Source organism: Zalophus californianus, chromosome 1, assembly GCF_009762305.2.
Source record: "Zalophus californianus isolate mZalCal1 chromosome 1, mZalCal1.pri.v2, whole genome shotgun sequence".
In the NCBI taxonomy this organism is placed as follows: Eukaryota; Metazoa; Chordata; class Mammalia; order Carnivora; family Otariidae; genus Zalophus; species Zalophus californianus.
This window is the reverse complement of record NC_045595.1, coordinates 27,714,491-27,727,207: the sequence shown is the minus strand read 5'-3', so window position 1 is coordinate 27,727,207 and position 12,717 is coordinate 27,714,491. Positions and strand designations below refer to the sequence as shown.

General features: G+C 40.6%; 1 protein-coding gene and 1 long non-coding RNA gene across 11 annotated transcripts in view; one reads left to right on the top strand and one right to left on the bottom strand.

Annotated features, from left to right (window-relative positions):
- FHIT (fragile histidine triad diadenosine triphosphatase) overlaps positions 1-12,717 on the top strand; it is a 1,457,066-nt gene that overhangs the window by 1,322,663 nt on the left and 121,686 nt on the right. The gene's annotated exons all lie outside the window — the stretch shown is intronic.
- LOC113918914 lies at positions 1,453-7,202 on the bottom strand. Its single transcript, XR_003518723.1, has 3 exons — positions 7,074-7,202; positions 4,397-4,512; positions 1,453-1,558 (listed from the first exon to the last, which is right to left on the bottom strand). It is a non-coding gene; the product is annotated as an uncharacterized LOC113918914 (long non-coding RNA).

The following is a 12,717-nucleotide window of genomic DNA, read 5'->3' as shown; positions in this document are numbered from 1 at the left end:
CTGGGTTACATATCTACTGAGTTCTGGCACCAAGATTCAAAACCAGGCAGTCTGACATCCCAGAGCTCAGCTTCTGGGCTGTGCTTAATCCCTACTGTGTGACAGCCAACATGCTAGAAGCTTAGAAATGACAGTGATCTAGACAGACATGGTTCTTGCTGCCTTCGAAATGGAAGCTGTGATAGAGACCAAAAGGCCTGGGAGTGGAGATTGTTTTGAAATGAATGGACAAGGAAGAACATGGGAGAAGATGTAAGCTGGAGGAAGGGAAAAAGGGAAGAGAGAGATCCCTGACAGAGGCAAGAGGAAGTTCAAAGACTCTAGGGAGGGAAGGAGCTTGGAGTATTTTAGGAAACAGCAGAAGGCAGAGTAGCCAAAGGGTAGTGAGCAAGGAGGGGAAGAATTAGACTAATAGCTGCCATGCAATTGTATCTTACTCTTAAAACCCTAAGAATGTAGCTATGAGCAGTACTTGAGCAGTTTGAAACCATATTTTCTTTGTTTTTGTGACTTGATGCCATGATCTTCCTGTAGAACTTTCCTATCTTGTGTTTGAGTTCCCATTTTTTCTTATCTCCGCTTGGACTTATTCTTTTCTTCTCTCTTGGTTCCATTGGTATGGCACTTGACCATAATGCTAGGGGGACAAAAATGGTTCCACTGGTTAAACCACTGGATTAAAGGCTCAGAAATAATGTGATCTAAGAGTTTTAATATCAAAGTACTGGCACAAAGTCCACGAAACTAAGAACTGAGCCAGTCTATTAGTGTCATGAGGAACTTTCCACTATAGGGTATTTATGAACCCAGCAATTGCTATGATTATCTCATTCCTACCCATGTCTAATATAAAAATTGTATCTGGATTATATTATTAACTTTATCTTCCATTTATCTGATCCTCCAGAACGTTAACTCATTTGTATTTTGTTTGTTGTTGTGTGTTTTTCTCTGAGGAGTTCAATTTTGTCATTGCATGCATCAAATGGTTAGGATTCATCTTTGCTTCATCTACCCCATTATGGCAAATGGCAGTTGATTAGGGCTTTCTTTAGATCATTAACAATTGTTTTCTACCTTGCAGGTAGTGCTGTTAGGATGAATTTATCATATCCCGAGATCCTATATAGCTTGTTATTTCTAGGTGATTTATTACCCTCACCGTGGAAATGTTGTTAGTGAACATTGGGGAAGCAGTGGCTGCATTGAGAAATATCAATGTATCCTCATGTTCTGGCTTGCAGTGACAGTCAGAGATCCATCTCACTGACAGTTACCTTGTTAACATTTTGATCAGTTGGCAAATTTGTCATTTTTCATGGTAACAAGTATAAGTTTGCACAAGAACCATAGATAGATGGGGAAGATAAAACAGGCCTCTCTTAGTATTTCTGTATGATGTAATCAGTAATCTTTGGGAGAAGTGAAATAATTACTCTGTGAAAAGCTCATCCACTGTAAAACGTGTTTATTGTAGAAAGCTCAAATTTTTCTTCATTTGGATGGAATGTGTCCCTTTTTTTTCCTTTGATGACAGTTTGATTAACACACCAAGCCTCTGTGAAATAGTGAGACAGAACAAAAGGGTTTACAGTCAGAAGGGTTCAGTTTAATCACAGCATAAGCTGTGAGCCAGGTGGAGAAAGATAACTGCCTGCAGAGTTCTCAGTACAGGGTAGCAGTCTCCATGGGGCTTGGGTTTGAGTCCTTCCTCCTTCTGCGCTTGAAACTTGCTCTGAAACCCTCTCTCGTTAACGTCAGTATCAAGGAACTTAGGTGGTTCTCCGAACCCCTGTCAAAAACTATGAGGTCATATATCTTGATACCTCACTTGTGTGTGATCACACACCTGATGTTGTCTTTGTATTGTTTTTCTCCTGTTTCCACTCAGGCTGTGTTTCCCAAAGCTGTTGAATCTTTAGACTCACAGCACTTTTGAAAGCTCTGAGCTCTTTCTGGTGCTTAGCGGGTGAGTGTCTTTGAAAAAGAATTTCACTTTTTGGGGCAGCATTTCTTTACACTGACTGAGAGTCAAAAATAGGCTTCCAACCTTCCTGTGAAAATAACAGTTCTTGGTATAATGGACAGCTGTCAGTTAGAGGTCTTAAGAACCTCTGAAAAGTCAATGTTATCAAAATTCAGGTATGACTGGCATAAGTACCCATGGGCAGTGACTGGAAGCAGGAAGACAAGGCTCTTGGTATCTAATACAAGTTTCTCTTCTGAACTATCACATTGCGTACGCGCACGCGCACACACACACACACACACACACACACACACACACACCTGGAAGCCCAAAGTATAGTTGGTTTTCAAATGCTTCTGTCAGGTGGCCATGGCCTTTGGAAAAATTATATTATATTTGTATAATTGCAGTGGAATACAACCACAGAGAGGAAAATATGCCAAGTACAATCCATCATTCTTTTCATTATAATTTTTTTAAAGGCAGGAAATGCTCATGGCTCATTAATATGAGCCAGGTTCTTCAATAATGATGTAACTATTAACCTAAAATAAAGCTTCTTATTCCTTATTAGTTTTTGAAGAGTTGAAAGTAAGCTGTTAAGGTAGAAACCAATCATGCTTTTGACCATCCTGTTTTATCTTTTGTCCAGGCCTGAGTGAGGGTTTTTGCTTTCTTACTCTCATCTGACTCGCTATGCATAATTATACAACTCACTTTGGGAGAAGGGAGGAGGCATGAGGAACTTTCATTCCATTTGCCTGAATACACCAATTTCAATTTGTCATTCTAATGACTAGTATCCTTACAGAAAATATGCAGAGAGAAAGAGACAGAGAGAGAGATATATATATATGTAAGAAGTCCCACGGGAGTCTCTCATTTTCTTGAAAGGGGATCCCGTGATAACCTTTGTAGCCAATATTGTCTGAATGCCTCCGAATTTCCTATTTTTCAGCCTTTACTCTTCCTTTTACTATCTGGTGATCATAGCCCAAGCCCCTATTCTGCATGTCTAAGCAAGGTTAATATCTTTTTTTTATTAAAGATTTTATTTACTTATTTGAGAGAGAGTGAGCAAGAGAGAGAGAGCGAGAGAGCACAAGTGGGAGTGGAGGGCACAGGGAGAGGGAGAAGCAGACTCCCCGCTGAGCAGGGAGCCTGATGCAAGGCTTGATCCCAGGACCCCAGGATCATGACCGGAGCCGAAGGCAGATACTTAACTGACTGAGCCACCCAGGTGCCCCTAAATGAAGTTAACATCTTAAACGAATCCCCCTCCTCTCATCTTTCTGAAGACCTCTAGGGCTTATTTACATGTCTTACACCTCCAACTCTGATGTCACTTGTCATTTCCTGCTGTGGGTCATTGCTCACTGCTCATCACCGCTTGCTGTTTAGAACTACGCCTGAGGTTTGTTCCAGGGCCTCTTCATCCCCTTTGTGGCCCTCAGTCTCCTCTTAATTCTTTAAAGGCATAGATAACACTAGACTATCATAACAAAATTTTTTTTGATGACTCAAGGAAAACATGAAGGAATTACAAGTCTGAATCAGTTAAGTAAATTGCTTTTGTCTACACATTATAAAAGATTCTGATTCAAAAAGCTCAAACAATAAGTTTAAAGGTAAGCTGTTTCATGGTTGGGTATCTCTTTGGCACAAACATCATCATAAAGAATATAATTTCTTCCCTTCTTTCTGCTCTGTGTTCTCTCTGTATTCGCTTTTGTTTCAAGACTAGTGACCTTCATGGTCACAAGATGTCAATGGTGGTACAGCCATTCCACCCAAACAGCAGAAGAGTTGTGCCCATGTCTTCCTAGGTGGTTCTTTTAAGAGACAAGGAGGTGTTTCATGGGTGTCTCCCCAATAGCTGGGTATGTCAGTGGTCAGGATTATATCCTCTAGGGTGCCAGTGTGGCTCAGTTGGTTAAGCGTCTGATTCTTGACTTCGGCTCAGGTCGTGATCTCAAGGTCTTGAGATCCAACTTCGTGTCAGGCTCCATGCTCAGCGGAAGAGATTTTCTCTCTCTCCTTCTCCCTCTGTCCTTCCCCCTGCTCATGCATACTGTCTCTCAAATAAATAAGTAAATCTTAAAAAAAAATTATATCCTCTATTTCCACGAATGGTGTAGACCAATTCAGTTGAAGGTGGGATTAGCTACCCACAAAGAAGGTGAGCAGGTGGAAAAAGGTAATTACCTTGACAAAACTGAGGATCTTTTAGCAAGGTAGAAAAGAGGAATGGAGAGTGGGAAGACCACCAGTCGTGTCTGCTACTAATGCAGGAAGCTCTAGCTGAAAAATGGATTTCAGATATTTCTGCTTCTACCCTTGATGGAATGGGAGTTCCCTGCCCTCACCTCTAGCTTGTTACCATGATTAAGGGGCCCATTTATCCCCAAAGATAGGAATGCCCTCTACCTCTCTTCATCTTGAAGTCCGTTTTTGCGCCCCAGGGTGACTGACTGTGGAACATTTGTTTCCTCTGAGGGAAGCACCATCCCAGTCTCCATAGTAGGATGGGTCTGCTGCTCCCCCTGTGGTGAAAGCATGCAATCAAATTTTTCTCTCAAATTCTCAGTTATTCAGTTTTAAATAATATTGCTATTAGACATCACAAATAATATTTAAATAATTTTGTCATTAAACATCAAAATCATCCATACTAGATGACTTCAGCCCTAATGCAATACACATTTCCACTTAGGAAAAAACGATCTCTTTAAGATCACAGTTTCTTGTTAAGACGTTCATTGTATATATTTTTGCATTTTCTATTATTTTTTAAATTGTAAAATACACATAACATAAAATGTACCATCTTAACAATTTTCAGTGGAGAGTTCAGTGGCATTGAGTACAATCACATTGCCACCCTTGCTGCGATCCATTCCCAGAATTCTCCTCATCTTGCAAAACTAAAATTCTGTACCCATTAAACAATAATTCCCGATATCCCTCTTACCCCAGCCCCTGACAACCTCCATTTTATTCTTTGTCTCTGTGAGTGTGACTACTCTAGATACTTCATGTGAGTAGGATTATACGGTATTTGCCTTTTTGTGACTGGCTTATTTCATTTAGCATAATGGCTTCCAGGTTCATCCATGTTCTAGCATTCGTCAGAATTTCCTACCTGTTATGATTAAATAATATTCCATTAGATATGTAACATTTTGTTTATCCAGTCATCTGTTGACAGACACTGGATTACTTCTTCATCTTGGCTTTTGGGAATGATGCTGCTATGAACATGGGTGTACAATATCTCTTTGAGTCCTTGCTTTTAATTATTTGGGGGTATATAAACCCAGAAGTGCAACTGCTAGAGCATATGGTAATTTTATTTTTTAATTTTTGAGGACCTTCCATACTGTTTTCTACAGTGACTATAGCATTTTATGTCCCCACCAATAGTGCACAAGGGTTCCAATGTCTACGTGTCCATACCAACATTTGTTATTTTCTCTGTGTGTGTAGGTTTATAATAGTCATTCTAATGGGCATGAGGCAGTCTCTCTAATGATTAGTGATGTTGAACATCGTTACATGTCCAATTGATATTATTAAATATATTTCTTAATATCAGAGTCTGAAGCATCTGTGTTTAGAATACTTTGCTGACTGAGGACTTCACCAGTTCAACTAGAGAGGCATATACCTTATATTTACATGAGCAGAGGATGTTTTCCAAAATATCCCCTTCTGGAGCAAGGACCGATCTGCCCCAAGATAAAATCCAAATTCCTTTGTAGAACAAAAATACTGCATAAGACCCCTTCTGTCTCCAAAATGGAATATTTGTTCTAGCTTCACCAATTTTGTAATTCATATTCTACCTCCAAGAAGAAACTGAAGGAATGGTTAAAATAACAACCTGTCCTCATTACACCAAAGCCACAAATTCACATAGCTCAGAGCCCATGAACATGAAAGAAAATAGCTACAAAGAACTGTTAATGCTGTAGAGGGCATCCCAGTCCTCATGCACATAAATGACAGTGAGGTGATCCTCAGAGTGACCCAAGAGCATTTGCATATTTTTCCTTGCCCTAATTTGGTAGCTTCTCCTTTCCCACATGCTGTGCTTGCGGTGCGGTTCCTTTTGAAAGAGGGAGTATTTGTAAATAGTGCTTGATATGTATGATTTCATGGAAAGCCAAAGACCCATCAGAGGAACTCAGGGGTTCCTTTATTACCTGAGGAAATATTATGCATATGAGCTAACTAAATTGTACCTACCAGGGATCCCCATCTGGCAGACCTATGTGTATTTCAATGACCGTCCTCTTTTTGCTTGTTTCGCCACTGGGATAGAGAACCTCTGCAATCTGGAATCTATACAGTTCTTGAACTAAAACTCTTTTTCATGAACCAGAAGTTGTTTCTGATCCTAAGGGCATATGTGCTTGGGAGAAAGTCTGAGATCTTAGAAAATGATGCAACCCATGGCTGATATATGGATGTCATATGAACCCATATGAATATGACCCATGGACACCATATAAAAGAAACCCTGTTCATGAGCCATCTTTCCCTAACAGAGTACTTACAAAATGAGTCCCCCTTCTGCTATCAAACCATTGTTAGGTCCCTGGTAATTTTAAGTTAACCAATGAATAACTACCTTAAAACACATTTTTGGTTGGGAAAGAAGGTAAATTTTTCTTAAAAACTGAGAGTAACAAAACCATCTGGATGCTCCTAGTATCACAAAAATATAGTTATTTTATAGGCTTCCCCTTCACTACACAGGAGGGATTACAAATTGCAGGGCATTTTCCCTATTTCCTGAACAAAGATAATAGCCCCACAAAGAGCCCAGCATGAGACAAGAGTCTTGGTGACTCCAGTGAGAATGCCTTGGCCCACACTTCCTCTCACCTTCCCAAATGATGATGAAAAGGTTAAGCCAGAGCATTCCTGAGAGATGGAAACTCTTAAAAGGTAAACAGTGAGGAGTAGTTAAAAAGAAATGGCTGACACCTCCGGCAGTTGCCGCAGAGGTCAACGAGAATGTAGATTGCTTTCCCTCAGGCCTTGGCGACAGTGACAGAAGAAAGGAAACATCCTAAATCATAGTCTGAATTATTGTTACCTGGAAACAAGTCTGAGGCACCTTCGAACTCAGTTATCAGTGCTGGAGAGAAACACTGCTCTTCTCAGGACCTGCAACAAATGAGGAATAAACCCATGCCCCTCCCGTCTCCAGAGGGAACTAAAGGACAGATGAGAATGGTATGGGCCATACTTGTAAGGGTTTTCCGTGAAATGATCAGAGTCACAGAAAAAAGGAAATACTTGATGAACTAGGAGATGCCTGTAGAAACTCTTGGTTTTCTGTTCCGTTTTGTCATCCCGTCTTCTTTGTCTTTGCTTTTGAAAAATGGGACCTGTCTTAGGGGGATTTGGAGAGTGATTGAAGTGACTGATGAACAGCTGATAAATAGAACAGAGTACAGAAAGCATGGAACTGGAGCCCATAGGAAAGCTTTCATCTCTAAAAGGGGAAACCGGCTGTGTGGAGGGGGGCGTGCAGTGAGTACGGTGAAAAGGGTTTGTGTCTGTCCTGCTCTGGCTGCATCTCTAGCACCTAGTGTGGTGCCCAGCAGAATAATTTTCTTCTGATTAGCTGAAACAGACAACTGTGCAAGCAGTCAGATTAAGACACCTGAGCTCCCTTCTTTCTTCCCCAGACCATTCCCCAGTATTGAATGCTTCGATCCTTGAGGGGTAAGCAGGGAGCTGTTGGCATTTTCTAAAGCACTAGACCAGCAGCAACAGCATCACCAGGAACTTGTTAGAAATGCAGATGATGAGTTCTGTCCCTGACCTACTGAAATCTGGGAGGAGGGGGCTCTACAGTCTCTGGTTCAACAAGCCCTCCAGGTGATTCTCGTACACAGGGAAGCTGGAGAACCACTGTGCTAGTCAAAATGGCTGATTCATTTTAAACTTTTTTGAACTTTTTAACCAGGTGTGTTGGCATCTCCCATCAGTAGAGAATGAGCCCTCTGTGGTAATGTGGAACACAGCTGTTTCTTGGCTACAGAATAAATTGGGTCGATGGATCTGAGTGCTTTGAGCTTGTTTTTGAGACATTTAGGGTTAGCATGACATGGAAGGAGATCTATAGAATGTACAACCTTTTCGAGAAAAGCTGTAAACATTACGTGATTCTTTTTTGGGAGGCGGAGATAGTTTATGACCTTCACATTTCCCTGCAGAAAGGTTGTGCTGATTTTATCTCCCAAAACTGCCTGTATGAAGGGAGAAGAGAGCATTATACTCTTTGAAGAGGAGATCTTTTCACCACAAAAATGCGTTCCTTGGAGGCAGAGGGATTCAGACTAATGTGTTGCTTCACTCCTGAATCTGCATGAGGAGAGAGCAAAGTCACTGCCTCAGGAGAGTAAGTAGGGATATAGTGTAATCCCTCTTCCAATATTTGAAGTAAAGGGGTGGAGGATGCTATTAATTTCTTTGGGACAACAGTGTAAATGGGACCTCACACTAGACAGTGGTTCTCAACTGGGCAATTCTTTTGTGTCTATCCCCATCATCCACCACCCCCACTTGCCATTCCCCATCTCCCAGGGACATTTGGCATTGTCCAGAGTCATCTGTGGTTGTTACAACTGGGGTTGGGAAGGGCACTGTTCATTCCTCCCCAAATGAGAAGACTAGCTAAAACTACTAGGGATTTGTGTGGCTGCTGAAAGCCAGTAAAAAGTTCTGTTAACTGGAGTCCAAAAACCCACAGAAAGTCCTAAATGAGGAAAAATAAAATCTCTTTTTACTTAATTTCAATAAATTATAATTTCCCATCAACAAGGGTGATATTGTGCTGAGTACTATTGAGTCACAGTGAGGATTGTGGTCCCCTACAAAGCCTACAATCAGTTTGGGAAGAAATAAGCCAATAGGATTATGCTGGTAAAATGAAGTTCACTCAGATGAGTTAGTAAGATGCAGACCAGGTGCAAAGTGGGTCGAAAACCATAGAGATTGATCAGGAAAGGCCTTTCATTGGGGTAGGTTTTTCAATGATCTTGAAGAATGACAAGAATTTTGATGGGTTAGGGAAGATAGCAGGGAGGAGAAGGAAGTTGAGAAATTTTTAAAAAAGGAAACAGTATAAAATATAATCGAAGGTACAGAAACAATTATTTCATGGTATTCATAGAATGAGAAAGAATTCCATTTGCACTGTAGCAGTGGTTCTCAACAGCATGGTTTTGCCCTCTAGGGGACATTTTTGGTTGTCACTTTGGGGCAAGAGTGTTACTGGCATCTAGAAAGTAGAGCCCAGAAATGCTGCTAAATATACTACATTGTGCAAGATAGCTGCCCAAAAATCAATAGTGGAAGAGGAAACAATTGGCTGGAGGCTGGGTAGGAGAGTAGGTGACCTGAGTAAAACAATTAGAATGAGGCTATGCTGTAGCCCCAATGTTCTCTAGTTATTGTTCTGGTAGATTCTCTCTTTCAGATATGGATCCTTGGGAGAATCAGCTCTTGGTAAAGTGGTAAAATACCTGGAGAATGAAATCAGTCTACCTAGACTGGAATCTATCCAAGAGAATGCAGTGTATCTAGTCTGACCTGGAAGACATTGCTAATCTGTCAGACACTTTAACACTGAGCCCACACAGAGCCTCCAAGTACCCTCCTGGCAATCATCATCAGTCATTCAGGGTTGGCAAATCAGATGAAACTTTGGTGTCATCCTTGCTAGGCTCTAAAACTGACTATGTAAGCTTGGGTTTGTTACACAAATACTCTCAGTTTCAGTTCCTTTCTTGTAGAATGAGGGGGAGTGGGCTAGGGTAGAGGTATTTCATAGGCTGTAGTGGGGCTATTTTAGCTAACATATAAGAAACATTTTGAAAACCATCAAGATAGACTCAAATATTAGTTATTATTAATAGTACACACAGAAAAATGCAGGTGGGTCTCTACAAGATCAGAAAATATTTACAGTGCTGGTACTATCCACTGTTGCCCAAACTGGCTCCAGAAACAGTCATTTTGGTGGCCGCAGTGGTGGCTTCCTTAGCAGCATGCATACTTCCTTGCCACTCTGTGCATGGGGTTTGCCACCCCTGGGTCTAAAATTATGGAGCACGGCGACTCAAAATATCATAGGAGGGTTAATGCCAGTCCCGAAGAAATGCATGATACCAGTCTGGGATGAGAAGCTCTGTCACAGTTTGACATTGCCTTGACATCAAAGTGCATGATCAGTGGACTTGTCTTATTGAATAAGGTCAGGACCAGTTTGAGTGTGGTCATACTCGTGTGGTGAGTCACTTGTGGTGTCAGCTGTCTCTCATCATCCGCACTAGGGCAGTGTATCGGTCGGCCGTGAATAGAGGTGAAATATATATATACACACATGTCCTTCACTGCACGTAGTTTGAGAAGCACCGATATGGAAGAATCATGTGTGCCTGTGTGTGTGTGTGTGTGTGTGTGTGTGTGTGTGTCTTTTTCTAGCAAAAGCAGGGTAATGAATGACCTTTCAAATAGTACCCAGAACTTTTGAAATCTGGAATCTTCTCAAACTAGAGGCAGGCTCCCCTGGTTCTGATTTTTTAGCACATATGCATGGAACTTTAAGAGGAAGGTAACAAGAGATTAGTCATTTGCACCTTGCAGTTTCTTCCTTCCTTGTTAAGGTAGCTCTCTATTTCCAGAAATCCATTCTACTGTTATGGCATTGAAGAAGGCAAGGCAAGCTTCTTGAATGTGACTGAGTTGGCATTACGCAATGCCAAAAGGAACCAGCTCCAGGAAGAATGAGGACAGTCCTTGTCCTTATGAGTTGGCTCTATTTTTTTAAACTGTTTTTCACAATGAGATGATTTGTAGCAAGAGTGCCCATTAAGACTGGGTTGAGCAAAACAAAACAAAATGGGTAGCAAGAGATTCGTAGATAAAACTATCTGAGCTTTTAAAGTAATTGTTAGATAACTTAGGTCTGTTGATAATTTCTTTGAGCCTCAGCTTTCTCACCTATAAAATGGGAATGCAAATCTATATCTTCTAAGTGCAAAGTAAGAGTTAAATGAGGTCATGCATGGGTAGTGTTTGCCACCGTACGTGGGAGAGACGAAGTACTTGGTAGACAGAAAGGCAGGAATAGAGTGTAAAGTTAGAAGCAGAGGTTTGGTAGTGCAGAGAGAAGAGTTTGGCTTCAGGCTACACCACTTCTCAGTTGCATGACCTTGAGGAAACCTTTGAGCTCTATAAGGCTCAGTTTCCCCTACTATATAATGGAGAAGATAATAATTGCTGGTATGAAGATTAATAATAATGTAGGTGATGCTAAATATAGTTAGGATTTAATAACTGGTAGGTAAAAAGTGGCAGCTATCATTAGGATTAATGTTACTCCAGAAGAAAACTCCAAACCACATAGATTTAGATGAATAGGAAAACCAACAAAAACCCCCTAGAATTACAGTAGGCAACTTTCATCTGGTAACCTTAGACAGAAAGTTAAAAAAAAAAAAAACAACGAATGTACTTTAAGAAAGGTTGGGGCAGTGACTAGTACGTGAAAATGCAGGCATTCAGCATTGAACACAACCAGATGAAGGGTATTTTTTTTCCTTAATGTGGTATAAGTTAGAAAATTTATCAACTGTGGTTATAGTTATGGAATTTAAACATGAAAGAAAGAGTGATCTGAGAGACTCTTATGCATTGCTCGTTCTTCTTGGCTCATCTAGTAGAAGGAGCTGAACTATTTGAGCTTGTTGGTTGGAGAAAACCCTTTTACTTCTGATTTTGGAATTAAAGTACATTATTAAAGAGGACACAGACTTTGATTTCTTGGTGAACTCATTTGAAACAGCAGTGGACACCTGTTGTTTCTGTCTTCCAGGCATAACTTTCAATGATTCCTAGTAATAGTGGCCCATTTTCACTGGATTACATTTTGCCCACATGTCATATAGTTTTGGGTGGTCTCCTATTCATGGTATCCATATCAGTACATAGTATGGTAATATGAAACATAAAGTTCTCAGCCAGATCAAGAGGCAAGACTGAAATATTTAAGAAAAGACAATGGCACCGTATTCTGGTCTCAGCCACAGAATGGGGATATGACCAGGCATATGTAATCAAGGTATACCATCTTTTGGCCACAGTGACTGATCTAAGGAGTGAGCATATGATTGAACAGTCAATTAAACTCTTTTCCTGGAATTTTATATAAAAGCAGTAGGAAGATCCTTTTTTTTTTTTTTTTTCTTCTTTTTCTTCTCCTCCTACTTCAATCTGGACTCACTGAGCTGGTGTAATTTAAACCTAAAAATGGCTGGACACTCTATCTCCTCCTCCAGGCTCCTCTACCCCAAGCTGAGCAAGAAATTAGCCCAACACTCATAGAAAATCAGATTCAAGAGATGGAGAGTCTAATAGGACATCATTTTGAGTTTCTGAATGCCATGGAGTTGAGGAGCTTACATCTAATGTTGACTGGTTTGAAGGCAAGAGTAATATATGTTTCAAATTCTGAGTTTCTGTCAGAGAAATGCACTATGAGCCTTGTGGTACTTGGGGCTGGGGCATAAACTGACTTTTAGCAAAGCAATGTTGATGGCAAGATGGTGTAATTCAGGTCTTCATATGTGCTTTCTGTATCAAGGGATGTGTGAGCTAATTTTCTTTTCACAATCCATAGATAAGGAGCAATACCTTGTATTAAGCATTCCCCATTATCATTTTGA